Raw genomic sequence first — 13,839 nt, 5'->3', positions numbered from 1 at the left:
AAAGCATGAGCTCTATCCCTCTTTTGATTAAATACTGCCACTGACTTTCCTGTTTGGAACTAAAGGCTGTCTCTTGTTCCACAGGTCAAATGCATACTTTTTAAAATGCCACTTGGCCCCTTGGGTTTCCCATTCTCAGTAGAAAAACAAAATGCTCAATAATTTATTTTGACACGCAAACTTAGCTGAACATTTTTTGGTCATTCGGCCCCACAGATGTAAAGTGAAAGAATTCCAGAAAAGCAAGTGAGAGCCATGAGATTACCACAAGTCTGTGAGCACATTTTTTTCAAGGCTTAGAGAATCCCAAAGCTTGCCCTTGCTTCAGGAAAAAGAACTAGTTGACACCTGAGAGGTTTCAAGCCACAAGACGCTGAGGCCCGTTGTGAGGAGGGCAGGGGCAGTGGGGCCAGGCCACATACGACGATTCACCGATTCACCCACCTCCTGCCTCACCGCCCCCGTTGAGATGTCTGCGGGGTGGGAGGAGGCTCATTGCCAGAGAACAGTCTGGTGTTTTCTGTTCCTGCGGCAGGAAGTCCCCCTTCTCCTGCCACCCCCGCAGCACCTCAGCCTGGAACAACTTTTAGAGAGGAGAAAGGAAGCAAAGCTTTCAAAAGCAGATACCCGTGGGGTCTGAAGGGAAGGGCCCCTTGTTCACGTATTTCTCCCCCAAAATTGAAAGGACACTTCAGATTCATTCATTTTAGTTTTGATGTATCTTCATTAATTAAGATGCCACTAAGAAAATTGACCCTGGGAACACAAATTCCTGAAGCTGAGTCAGATACAGCCAGCTCTTACCATACCATCTGACCCTCAGTTCCCTCTGACCTCATCTCTTCCCACCTCCTCTCTGTCTGACTCAGCAGTAGCCACACAGGCCTCCCTGCTGATTCGAGAATGGCTCCCACCTGAGGCCTTGGGCCCCCCTTGTTTTCGCCCCCACATATCCATCTGGCTTTCCCCTCACTGCTTCCAAGGCTCTGCTCAGAGCGCATCCTGTCAGACCAGTCTTCCCTGGCCATGCTGAGTATACCCTCTCCCTATTTCATTTTCCTTCGTGGTACCTTTTACCACCTGATACTACAAACAAACATAGACCCATTGAACGTAAGTCTCACCTGACTAGAACGTAAGATCCATACGAGAAGAGACTTTCCGCTTTACCCTTGGCACATAGTGGGTGCTCAAAAAATATTCAAGTGCTCGCTTCGGCAGCACATGTACTAAAATTGGAATGATACAGAGAACATTAGCATGGCCCCTTCACAAGGATGGCACACAAATTTATGCATCATTCCATAATTTCGAGAAATGCAAATCAAAACCACAATGAGATAATATCTCACACCAGTGAGAATGGCTATTATTAAAAAGACAGAAAATAATAGATGCTGATGAGGCTGCAGAGAAAAGGGAAAGCTTATACGCTATTAGTGGAAACACAAACTAATTCAGCCACTGTGGAAAACAGTTTGGAGATTTCTCAAGGAACTCAAAATAAAACAACCATTTGACCCAGCAATCCCACTACCAAAGGAAAATAATTCATCCTATCTTAAAGACACACGTGCTCATATGTCCACTGCAGCACCATTCACAGTAGCAAGGACATGGAATCAACCTAACAGCCCATCAACAGTGGGTTGGATAGAGAAAATGAGGTATGAATACACCGTGGAATACTACGCAGCCATAAAAAAGAATGAAATCATGTCCTTTCAGCAACATGGATGGAGCTGGAGGGCATTATGACCTCCATAAATGACCTAATGTAAGAACCTAAAACAAAATATTGCATGTTATCACTTGTAAGTGGGGGCTAAACATTGAAGACACATGATCATGAAGATGGGAACAATAGGCACTGGGGATCACTAGATGGGGAAGGAAGGGAGCAGGGGGAATGGGCTGAAGTGCCACCTGTTGGGGCCTATACTTATGCCCTGGGTGATGGGATCATTGGGATCCCAAGCCTCAGGGTCATGCAATTTACCCATGTAATAAACCTGCATGTGTACCCTTTAATCTATGATAAAAGTTGAAATTAAAACGTAAACAAAATCATGAGTACTGTTTCAAAAAATATATTTGAGGAAAGAAGGAAGGAGAGAGGGATGGAGAGATGGAGGAAGACTAAAGGAAGGGTCATGGCCCTGAGAGAATACAGCACAAGCAAGGGGTGAGATACAGAGTGAGATGGGAGCTGAATGGGGTCTCTGAAACTAGACATGGAAGACACCAAAAGAAACATTCCTACTTCACCTTTCCCTGTGCCTGGGATAATTTACTCCTGGATAGTAAAGATATGTCTTGGTTTCATCTGTGTTAAATTAACCTGGACGATGTTACAAGCTGGCATTGCTTCATAAGCTTGACCTTAGCTTTCAAATAGGACCTTGTTCATTGCTCAATGACCAAGTCAAGTCACAAAGTTGCATAACGATATTGGCCCACAGCCATGTTATTGCAAACATGGCAATGACTGGCCAAAACCAGGTGTGCTCCTTACATTTCTGCCCAGGTGATACTCTTAGATCCTCACCATGACAACTAAGTCACTCTCCCAGTGCCAGGAGCCAGGACAATTATGGGGCTTTACCTATTGTGTGTTCTTGCTGCTAACCAGCTCCCAGGCCTAGGCTTCTGAGAAAGAGTGTAGGCACACAAGCTGCAGATCTCTCCTCCCTTTATCCTCTCTCCCCTTCCCCAAATCCACAATAGCCTCTGCCATAGTGTTTATTCTTTTGACCCATTCTGATCTGCTAGCCTAACTATTCCCCAGCAGCTTTAGGAAGATAGGTCTTCCCTGACCCTCAGCCTGAGGTCTAGAGGCCCTTCTGCTTTGCCTCACAGGCATCTTCCCTCCTCCCCGGTCCCCTAGACCAGCCCAGCAGCAGCCCGAGCTGCCTCTGAAGCCCTCTCCCAGTGCTAGCTGATGGGAACCCCATGGACTCCTGTCTGCTATACAAATGGAACAGACTTTCTTCAGAGCCAATTCCAGCTGCCCCACTGAAGCTGGTTGCCACAGTGATTTTCAGTCTCATACCAGATTCTGATCTCTTCTCTTGCCCAGCTTTGGTGCTGCAGAGTGGATCATCTTGTCTTATACTCAAGTCATCAATCATTAAAATTTATAGAAAAAGAATTAAAAAAAAAAAAAACTAAAAAATCACCTTGCATGCATATACCTCAGAAGGCCTTTGGCCTAATGATAATATGTGACATTTAAGGCAAATAACCAAAAAAATATAATTTTTCCATTTATTTCTTTGAGTGGGCTCAGTTGCAGATATATGAATCTGACCAGGGTCCTGATCACTTCCTGCTCCCAAAGACCACCCCTTGAGCCTGTAAGATCCAAAGTCAACTCAATGGATTAATATGCAAGTCTAGCCTGAGCTAGTAAGACATGGTTCCCTCTGAGATGCCAGGAAAAGACCTAGGGCTTCCCTGGGCTCATGCCCTTGGGTAAGCCATGGCCTGGCCTGGCCTTTTAGAGGTTGTGCAAGACCAGCCTCTGTGATCTGTGAAGGCCCTGAGTCCCAGACATCGTCTCCAACACTGACCTAGATCCAGTGCCAGCATGACAAGAAAGTCCCCTCTGCTTTAACCTTTACATGAAAAGAAACTTTGAAATGACCAATCCACGTTTTTTTTTTTTTTTTTTTTTCTGCTTTCCACAGCCCTTTCCTGTCTGTAAAACCAACCATCTCTTCTTGGCTCATGAGAACACTCATTCTATTTTATGGAATAAAGTGCTGCCCAATTATAGAATCAAAAATAAAGCAAATTAATGTTTTTTCATATATATTTTAAAGTTTTTACTGATACATAACAATTATACATATTTATGGGGTATGTGTGATATCTTGATACCGCCACAGAATGTGTAATGATCAAATCAGGGTATTTAGGATATCCATCACCTTGAACATGTATCATTTCTTTGATCTAGGAACATTTCAAATTTTCTCTTCTAGCTATTTTGAAATATACAATATGTTTTTGTTAACTATAGTCACCCTACTGTGAGGCTGAATACTAGCACTTATTCCGTCTAACTATATGTCTGTACCTATTAACCAACCTCTCTTCATCCCACACACCCTTCATAGCCTCTGGTAGCTACCATTCTTTTCTCTACCTCCATGAGATCCATCTTTTTAGCTCCCACATATGAGTAAGAATATGCAATATTTGTCTTTCGGTGCCTGGCTGATTTTACTTAACAAAATGCCCTTCAGTCCATACATGTTCCTGCAAATGACAAAATTTCATTCTTTTTTATGGCTTAATAGTATTCCATTTTGTGTGTGTGTGTGTGTGTGTGTGTGTGTGTGTGTGTATCACATTTGCTTTATCCATTCATCTGCTGATGGACACTTAGATTGATACCATATCTTGGCTATTGTGGATAGTGCTGCAATAAACATGGGAGTGCAGGTCTTCCTTTGATATATTGATTTTTTTTTCCTTTGGATAAATACCCAGTAGTGGGATTTCCGGATCATATGATAGTTCTATTTTTAATTTTTTGAGAAACTTCCATAGTGTTTTCTATAATGGCTATACTGATAAATGAATTTAATAAGGTTGCAGAATACAAAATCAACATACATAAATCAATAGCATTTCTATAAAGCAATACTTAACTTGCTGAAGAAATCAATAAAGTAATCCCATTTAAAATAGCTATAAAAATTGTCTAGGAATAAATTTAATCAAATTTAATAAATTCTTCCTGATGAAAGAAATTGAAGAAGACACCAACAAACAGAAAGACATTCCATGCCATGAATTGGAAGAATTAATATTGTTAAAATGACCATACTACCCAAAGTAATCTACAGATTCAATCTCTATCAAAATACCAATAACATTCTTCACAGAAATAGAAAAATAATCCTAAAGTTTATATGGAACTACAAAACACCCCAAATAGCCAAGCAATACTGAGTAGAAAGAACAAAGTGGTAGGCATTACACAATCTGACTTCAAAATATACTACATTTGGTTACATATAGTAACCAAAATGGCATGGTATTTAGTATAAAAAAATATATAGACCAGTGAAACAGAATAGAGAACCCAGAAACAAATCCACGTATTTATAGCAAACTATTTTCAACAAAGATGCCAAGAACATACACTGGGGAAAAAATACTCTCTTCAATATATGGTGTTGGAAAAACTGGATATCCGTATCCAGAAGAATGAAATTGGATCCCTATCTCTCACCATATACAAAAATCAACACAATCGATTAAAGACATAAATGTAAGATCTGAAACTATAACACCACTAGAGAAAACACAGGAGAAATGCTTCAGGACACTGGTCTAGGCAAAGATTTTATGGCTAAGACCTCAAAAGCACAGGCAACAATTAAGATCTTTAAACCAAATTTGTTGTAATTTTGTCTTATGACGCTAGCAACACAAGTGAATTTAGACCCATTTGTCTGGTCACTTACCGTAGAATTAACTACCTTCAAAATGTGTAATGACTTTAACCACTTAATCCCTTACCATTTTGTTATGGTCAGGAATACTGTGGGCCGGGTATTCAAAAAGGACACAGTAGAAATGGCTTGTCTCTGTTCCACAGTGTCTCAGACCCTAGCTGGAAAGAAGCAAAGGCCAATGGTTACTTGACGGCTGGGAGCAAATATCATCTCAAGCCTCCCTCCCTCACAGGTCTGGTTTCTGTGCTAATAGGACTCAAAGACTAGGACAGGTGACTCATTACCTACCCACAGCCTCTATACATGGGTTGGTGTGTTCACAACATGGTGGCCCCAGATAGTCAGACTCAAGGCTCCAAGAACTAGTGTTCTAGAAAACTAAGAGGAAGCTGCGTCTCTTTTTATGATTTAGCCTCAGAAGTCAAGCAGTATCACTTTCCCTACTCTACTGTTTGAACAATTACAAGCCCACTCAAATTCAAGTGGACTCCACGTCTTGATGAGGGGGAACTAAGGTCACATTGTAGAAGAGCACAGATGATAGGAGACATTGGCCATCTTTGGAAAATACAATTTGCCACTCAACATGTGTTAATGCACAAATGAGGAAGTGCTATCTGCTCTTCTCCTCTCCTCAGCTCACCCTGCCTTCTTTGTTTCCAGTCCTGATTATTTATAACACATGTTCAATATAACGAGGATGTTTTGAAGCCCAAAGGAGTGAATCCTTTCCTAGCCTTTTAAACCAAGAAAAGGAAAAAGTGGAAGAAGACATTAAGACATGCAGCTCTAAGGAACTATCCAAATTACACTAGGTAGAGGCCCTACAGATGTTTAACTTCAAGATTTCCAGAGGCCACGTGTGTGTTAGTTTCAGAGAATCAAGTTTATATTCTCAATAAGTAGATGTTGAGAATATACAGCTGATCCCCACTATTTGAAGATTTTTGCATTTGTAAATTTGCCTACTGACTAAAATTTATTTGTAACCCCCAAATCAATATTCACAGAGCTTTTGCAGGCATTTGTAGGCATGCACCAAGTGGCAAAATATTGAGTTACCTTATGTGCACGTTAACAGAGGAAGTTGAACAAGGCAATGCTCTGCCCTCTTGTTTCCATTCTCATACTGTAAATAAGTGATCTTCTACGGTCAACCTAGTGCCTTATTTTTCAAACTTTTGTGGTTTTGTTAGTAATTTCACTCTCTAAAAATGACCCTCAAGTCTAGTATTCCTAAAAACAATAAGGCTGTGATGTGCCTTACAGAGAAAATACATGTGTTAGATACACCTTGCTCAGGCATGAGTTAAAGTGCTATTGGCTGTGAGCTCAATGCTGAGGAATCAACAATATATATTAAGTAAGGCATCTTTAATCAGAAACACACATAAAGTAAGGTTATCTATTGATCAGTTGACAAAAATGTAACTAGAGGTTCACAGGAACCTAAACCTGCATTTCCTTTAGGAGCAGTGGTTCAATATGTGCTAATTCATTGTTTGCAGTGAGTTTATAGAGCATAACTTATATCACAAATAATGAGAATCAACTGTGCTGTAGATCAGGACTTTTATAAGCCCTGGAGATACAAGAGTGACCAAGCAGACCAAAATCCCTGCTCTCATAGAGTTTATATTCCAGAGGAGAGGGGAAAACATAAATGAAATAAATAAATGATATATATGTTAGAAGGTGATAAGTGCTATGGAAAAAAATAAAGCAGGGGATGGGAGGTGGGAGTGGGTATTCAGGGTGGCCTTTTTTGTTGTTTTTTACTACTGTTTTCTGTTTCTTTACCAAAAAAAATGGTCAAGGTGGACCTCAGTAAGAATCAGATAACAGTTGAGACAGTTGATGAAAGAGAGGAGGAAGCACACTAAGCGATTTCCTGGAGGAGAGCAGAAGGAACAGCCAGTACACAGGCTGAGGATGGAAACAAACCCACCATGTTGTGGAAACCAAGAGGAGGCTCATGTGCCCGAAATGGAGTCAGTAGGAGATAAGGTCAGAGAAGTAAGAAGGGGTCAACTCAATAGGGCCTGGCAGCCCGTTGTAACGACTGGGACTTTCAGTCTGAGTGAAAGGTGGTAAGCATCCAAGGGAGAAACAGGAGAGCAATTAAAAGAGTGTTGCAAAAATCTAGACTTGGAGAGTACCGCCAATTATAAGAAGTGGTCAGGTTCCAGATGTCTTCAAAGGCAGAGCCAACAGGATGTGCCGGTGGATTGCACGTGCAGTTGTGAAAGAAATAATGATGTCAAACATGACTCCAAAGTTTTTGGCCTGAGAAGCTGGAAGTTGCCATTCTAAGATGGAAAAGACTGTAGATCAAGCAGGTTCTGGAAGGAATTTCAATTCTACTCATTTTAAGGTGAGATGTCTACTTAACATCCAAGTGGAAAAATAAGGTAGGCAACTGGATATACAGGGCTAGAATTCAAAGGAGTCCAAAATGGTAACATACATTTTGAGTCCTCAGCATAAAGATGGAATTTAGAGACATGTAACTGAATGAGACCACTAAGGAATCAGTGTAGGAAGAGAAGAGGTTGAAGAATGGAATCCTGAGGCATTCCAGTGTCAAAAGAAGAAATGAGAAAAGCAGATTGAGAAACATGGCCTCCTGGAAGCTGAATGAAGAGAGTCTCCCCAGAAGAATGAATGATTGCTATGTCAGCATGCCCAGAGGTGGGGTAGGATGAGGACTGGGAAGAGAGAGAGCCCTGATTTGTAAAGCTTGCCAATTTCCATGGTGAAAATACTCCCACTAGAGTTGATTTCAAGCTGTTACTGTGATGTCATTGAATGCAGAGTTTAGAAGAGATGCACACAATCGGATCTCAGAAGATATTGCAAGCTGATCTCAGCAGACATTGCAAGCTGATCTCAGCACACCCCTGACAGCTAATGATATCCATTGCCTCACCAGGCTTCGGCGTCCAAGAGGGAATTGCCTAAGCAAGTGTGAACCTGGCATGGCTGAATCTCTGTCATCTGGACAAGGCTAAGCAACATTTATCTTCAATATGGTAGGCTGGCAACTTTCTCAGAGGGCAGCCCAGGCTGGGCTGGGCAAGAGGGGTTCAGAGAAGGATGTCACGGTCCTTGCAGCCAGACTCATGCTAACTTTTAGCAGAGTGCATTTCAGTAATGAACAGCCTGAGGGATGGTCCCTCAGCCAACACAGAGTGCAGACCTCTCTGCGGGCTTCCCAGATCTTCCTGAGCACACCTTCGGTGTCTGATTCAAGAATGAGAGGGTCTGACTAGAGAAATTTTATTCTCAGATGGACTTACCAAGCAAGTACACTAAAGTAATCTGGACACTAACAAATAAAGGCATAAGACTCTCTCTCAAAGAGTTGTTAAAACAAAATCTGATGAGAAACCTTCTTGGAAAATAAGTCTCCATGCTTATGGGAACCTTGTTTCCAAATCTTTCTGTTAGTATTCCTGCCCACATCCTGAGAATTCTCTTATGTTCTCTCAGACTCCAGACCCTACTTCATACTTTTCCTCCTGCCTAGACTTTATCTTGACTGGCCTGATTACTGATACCATTTGGTTCCAGCCACTTAATTCCCAGCAGCCTGAAATGGCCACATCCCTAAAGCAAAATACCATCGGACTAGGAGGAACATCAACCTGCTTAAATTGTGGGCTCTGCCTTTCATTTACACACAGGAATAATTTTCCAAAGAGGTTTTTTTTCCCTTCCCTCTCTGGAAGTCTTTAAATGTGAGATTTTCATTTTTCATAAAATAATAATTAACAAACATACATCGATTACCTACTGAATGCAACGCACCATACAGGATTCTATAAAACATACAAAGAATAATTAGATGTCTACTTATAATGTGGTTGGGAAATTTGGCATTTTCTTAGATAAAATTCTGACCAATGTGAGTGCCCAGTGAATGTCTCAGAAACCAGGTACTGGAGGACAGTGAGACACAAGAAGCCCACAAAGCTGCAGTCTACAGGATGGATAAGATCAAAGGAAAGGAAAAGGAATCTCCTATTTGCTCGCCACTTCTCTGTGCTAGAACTGTTTTAGACACTACATCTGTTTAATTACATCTCAATACTTCCTATTGCTATAAAAAAGGATTTTCATACTTCTGTGAAAAGACTGTCATTCCTTTTTCCAAATGAATCACAGAGTGGTAAAGCACTTAACCAAAATCCACAGAGCCAGTCAGTGGCAGAAGTGGGACCCCAACCGAGGAAAAGATCTCCAAAGTCCTATGTTTTACTACCACTTCATATTGCTTCCCTTAGACTGAGGAGTCACTTGAATTGTGCCACCCCTCTCCCCAAAGATACGTCCAAGTCCTAAATCCCTGAACCTGTAATGGGATCTTATCTGGAAATAGTATTTACAGATGTAATTAAGTTAAGTGTCTTGAAATAAGATTATCCTGGAGGTGGGGGCTGGACTGAGGAGCCAAATCCAATGACTGGCATCTTTAGAAGAGAAGGGAAAACAGACCCAGAAACCCAGAGGGAGGGCCATGTGAAGATGAAGGCAGACATTGGAGTTCTGCACCCCCAAGCCAAAAACACCAAGGACTGCCAGCACCCCGCAGAAGTCTGGAGAAGGGCATGGAATGAATTCTCCTTCAAGCCTTCAGAATGAACCAACCCTGCCAACACCTTGATTTTTAGACTTTTGACCTTCTCAACTGTGAGAGAATAAATTTCTGTTGCTTTGAGCCACCAAGTTGTTGTGATTTATTATGGCTGCCCTAGGAAACTAATACAGACGGTCAGGATGAGGTCAGTCTGCACAGAGACATGGGGGAAGAAAGAGAAGAAAAGATCATGATGTGTGACTTCTAAAGCTGAGCCAAAATAGGGTTCCTGGGAAGAGGGAGCTATGTTCTTTTTGCTGCCAGTGGCAAGTCCTGAACTCCCATGTCTTGGTTTGATTCCAACTGGCGTGTCATAAACTATTCCGTTTGACTCTGAATGCTAACATCTAATCAGTTTCCTCAGCTTGCTGGTTTCGCTGGTTTCTGTTGTTTGGGCAAGTTTGAGCTACACAGACACAGCTCCTGGTATACTTGTCCTCAAATATCAGAGAACGTCGAATCATTCAGGTGCATCTTTGTGAGCACACTGAAGAGATAAGCTTCTAAGAAATAAAACTGATATCATTGGCAATGCCTACCATTGGTCAAAAGTAACTTCCTCAATAGCTCTTGGTGGTGCCTAGTTCTGTTTTCACATGGAGGCATCAGATAAAATGCAGTGATTCCAATAGAATTCAGCTATCATCACCCACTAACATGTCAGTTCTGAAGGAAGCAGCTCTCTGGGGATTTACTGTGGAATGAGAGAGGAGAGAAAACTTTATAGCCAAAGCAAAATGCAAAGAGATAGATCTATTTGAGAATCCTGGGCATTCAGGAATTTTAGCAAGGAATTGAGGAACAGACTGAAATGAAGATGACAAGGAATGAGAATAATCATGGTTATGTCCAATTTTTTGTGTGTTGGTGTTCAAGAACCAAAAGTAGCCACTTACTGAATTCTGGTTAGAGCTTACTAAGGACCTCATAAGGACAATGTACCCCATTAGGTGGGTGTACTAGAGCTGTAAGGATGAATGAGTTCATCTGCTCATAAGAAGGCAAACTGGGGGTTGGGGGACGTATATGTTGTGAGTCAGAGTAGAGGAAAGAAAAATAATGCCATATCCCTCAGCTTCTGGGAGGTGATCCCATCAAGAGTGCAGTGGAATTTTTAATGTTGAGAACTCCATGAAGTTCTGTAACCAAGTACCCCCCATTTTTCTAAGAGATAGACAATGAATTATTTTTTATTTTCTCTTTCCCCCTTTTCCCCTGTTCCCCACTTCCTATTTAGCTCTTTAGAAATGCAATGATAATATTTTACCTTCCCTCCACCAGACATCCCTACAGGGCAAGCTTATCTGACTATGTGCTTACTTAAAAGCTCCAGGACAGAACTCTGTCCTACCAGGAGATGTCCTCAAAAGACAACAGTCAATATGCAACCTAAAGTGCACCCACTATGAAACCCTCTCCCACCTGGAGAGTATCTCGAGACAAGGCCACTTTACAACCTAGTTCTGCCCGGGATGGTGCCAGCTCAACCACGTGGTAGATAAGACACAAATCGAGTCATGCAGACCCCCACCTGCTCACGCCCTCCCTTGCATGCCATTCATGCCAAGTCCCCTTTTAAAAGTTTCTGCTTTCTGCTCCAAAAGCAAAGTGATACCCATAAGGCAGGCAGCCTGTACTTCCCTAAGCTAGCTTTGGAATACAAGATCACATTCCTTATACCAAACTCTGCTCTTGTTCATTGGACTATGCAGGTGGCAAGTGACTAAACCTGTATTTTGGTTACATTTCTACTGAGAGGAATCCAGGGACACTAATAACAGCCTAAGAGTTGTCTGGCTGCTCAGAGCTCTACACAAAGGTTGGATATTTGCCAGAGGAGGAAAAGTGTGGCATCTTTATATAGACCAGGGCTCACCGGCATATACTTTGCCATTTCCTGGGAAAGGAAGCTTCTGGCTCCTGGAGAAATGGCAGAAACTTGAGCAGAGGATTGGTGAAGTCTTTTGGTTTATGTGGCCAGTTGGTACAAGATTCTTATCAGGAAGAAAAGCACACAGTGTCTTTCTTCACTCCTTTGGGTTTGGGAAACAAAAAAAAATACACCAAAGGCAGCAAGGCCACCATAAAACCCAGAGTGGAGGCAGAGGACAGGATGCCGGGGAATTCAGGGGAAGGGCTCTTCTGAGGTCTGAGTTTCCCTGTATCTGTGCATTTATCCCAACTGAACTTTTCCACGGGGGTGCTTCTGGCCTCCTCTCAGCCTAACCTCCCCACCTCTCCACATCCTGAGCAAAGGTTCCCTGTGAATGAGCCCAGATGGAAAAACAGTGGAGGAGTTTTTCTTCGTCACTACAGGCAGGAAGAAAATGGCAAATGGAGACAATTATTTGCTGAATTTGGTCTCCGTAGACTCATACTTTTTGCTCAGTTTTATCTGAGGATAAAAATTGCTTTTAGGCCTAAGAGACTCAGCTAACTGGACAATTTTTCAGTTCATTTTTGAGAAGTAGGCCTGGCCTTGGGAGAACATTTTTTACCCTCTCAGCACTCTCATTCCATCTCAGATAAAAATATATTAAGAAAATGAAGCCAACTGAAGCAGAGGTCAGGAGTGAAAGAAAAGTTGATATAAGAGCTTCAGCAACAGCAGCTGGCCCCAGGCACTAGCGGCTGATAAAGGAAACTCTGGGCAGAAGAGCCTGAGATAATGGGATATTAGTGAAAGGAGCTGAGACGGTCACATAGCCAAGTTTTGCAGGAGGAAAAAAGAAAGAATGGGAAATTAATTATAATAAATTCCTCCTAAAACCCTGAGAATTGGAGACAACACATAGACTGTTCAGAGGGCAATTTCTCCTAATTCTGCAAGGTCTTAGAGTGCTTCTTACACACAAAGGAAGGTACAAGAACCTCTGCCAAGCATATGGAATTACCAACTTCAAGTCAGGAGAACTTACTTGTGAGCCTCCTGGAGATGGTTATGTGGACACAGATGATGGGTTTGCTTTCTGTTTAGTAAGGAGTAAATCTATGTTTGTTTGGTTCTCACACGCGTCTCTACTCCCTGCTGATATTTCCCTTGGCAGAAAATGAGTGCACTGACCAAACCAAATGCAAGCAATAAATCCAGTGGTACTTTATATTGTATTAACTCCAGCGAGGAGTTAGAAGGCCTCAAGACAAACACACCTATCATGATATTGGAGGTTCGCTGTTTGGAGGGCAGACCAAAACCTGGAGGGGTCTAGATATGAGGCTCAGAGGCTGAGAAAGGGTACTGGGGTAGGGAGTGACTCCAACTTTGCTTTCAGCCACCCTTCTCAGAGGACGGTGGGCAGACCAGCAAAACCATTCTGGATGGGAAGCCAAAAAAATTAAGGTTCCAGGAAGGCTGAAAATGAAGAAGGCCTTTTCTAATAAAGTGAACAGGATCAAGAGGCTGCCAAATGCTGCTCACTCCAACCCCTTTTACTGGCAGTGAAGCAAGTCAAATACTTGCTAGGAACACTAGCCCTTTCTTAGAAGCAACTCTTGTTGAAAAAAACATCCTGTGCTTTGCTAAGTGATTTGTCCCTGAAGAACTCTACGAGTAAGAGACTCTAGCTGTGACTTTGGCCAACTCAGGTGGTCTTGCTACTGATGAGGGGGCTGACTCCTGAGCACTCTCTTTGATACGGAAAATAAAATGGACTAGGGGAGAAGGTATAGAATGTAATGCACTGGGGTTTTTTTGTAGGGGGGATGATCTCTGGGCAGGTCCCTACTCTT

The 13,839-nt window shown here is 42.2% G+C and overlaps 1 long non-coding RNA gene and 1 other non-coding gene across 2 annotated transcripts in view; one reads left to right on the top strand and one right to left on the bottom strand.

The window, feature by feature from the left end:
- The window catches only part of LOC131381335 (uncharacterized), a 63,098-nt gene that overhangs the window by 6,221 nt on the left and 43,038 nt on the right, over positions 1–13,839 (bottom strand). The window contains exon 2 of the long non-coding RNA XR_009210015.1: positions 5,536–5,629. This is a non-coding gene — a long non-coding RNA (uncharacterized LOC131381335). The remainder of the gene's footprint in view (positions 1–5,535; positions 5,630–13,839) is intronic.
- Positions 1,206–1,312, top strand: LOC116484443 (U6 spliceosomal RNA). Its single transcript, XR_004252600.1, has one exon. It is a non-coding gene; the product is annotated as a U6 spliceosomal RNA (small nuclear RNA).

The sequence above is a fragment of the Hylobates moloch genome, unplaced genomic scaffold (genome assembly GCF_009828535.3).
Source record: "Hylobates moloch isolate HMO894 unplaced genomic scaffold, HMol_V3 SCAFFOLD_15, whole genome shotgun sequence".
NCBI lineage: Eukaryota > Metazoa > Chordata > Mammalia > Primates > Hylobatidae > Hylobates > Hylobates moloch.
Note: the sequence above shows the minus strand (reverse complement) of the source record. Positions and strands in the feature narration are given on the sequence as shown.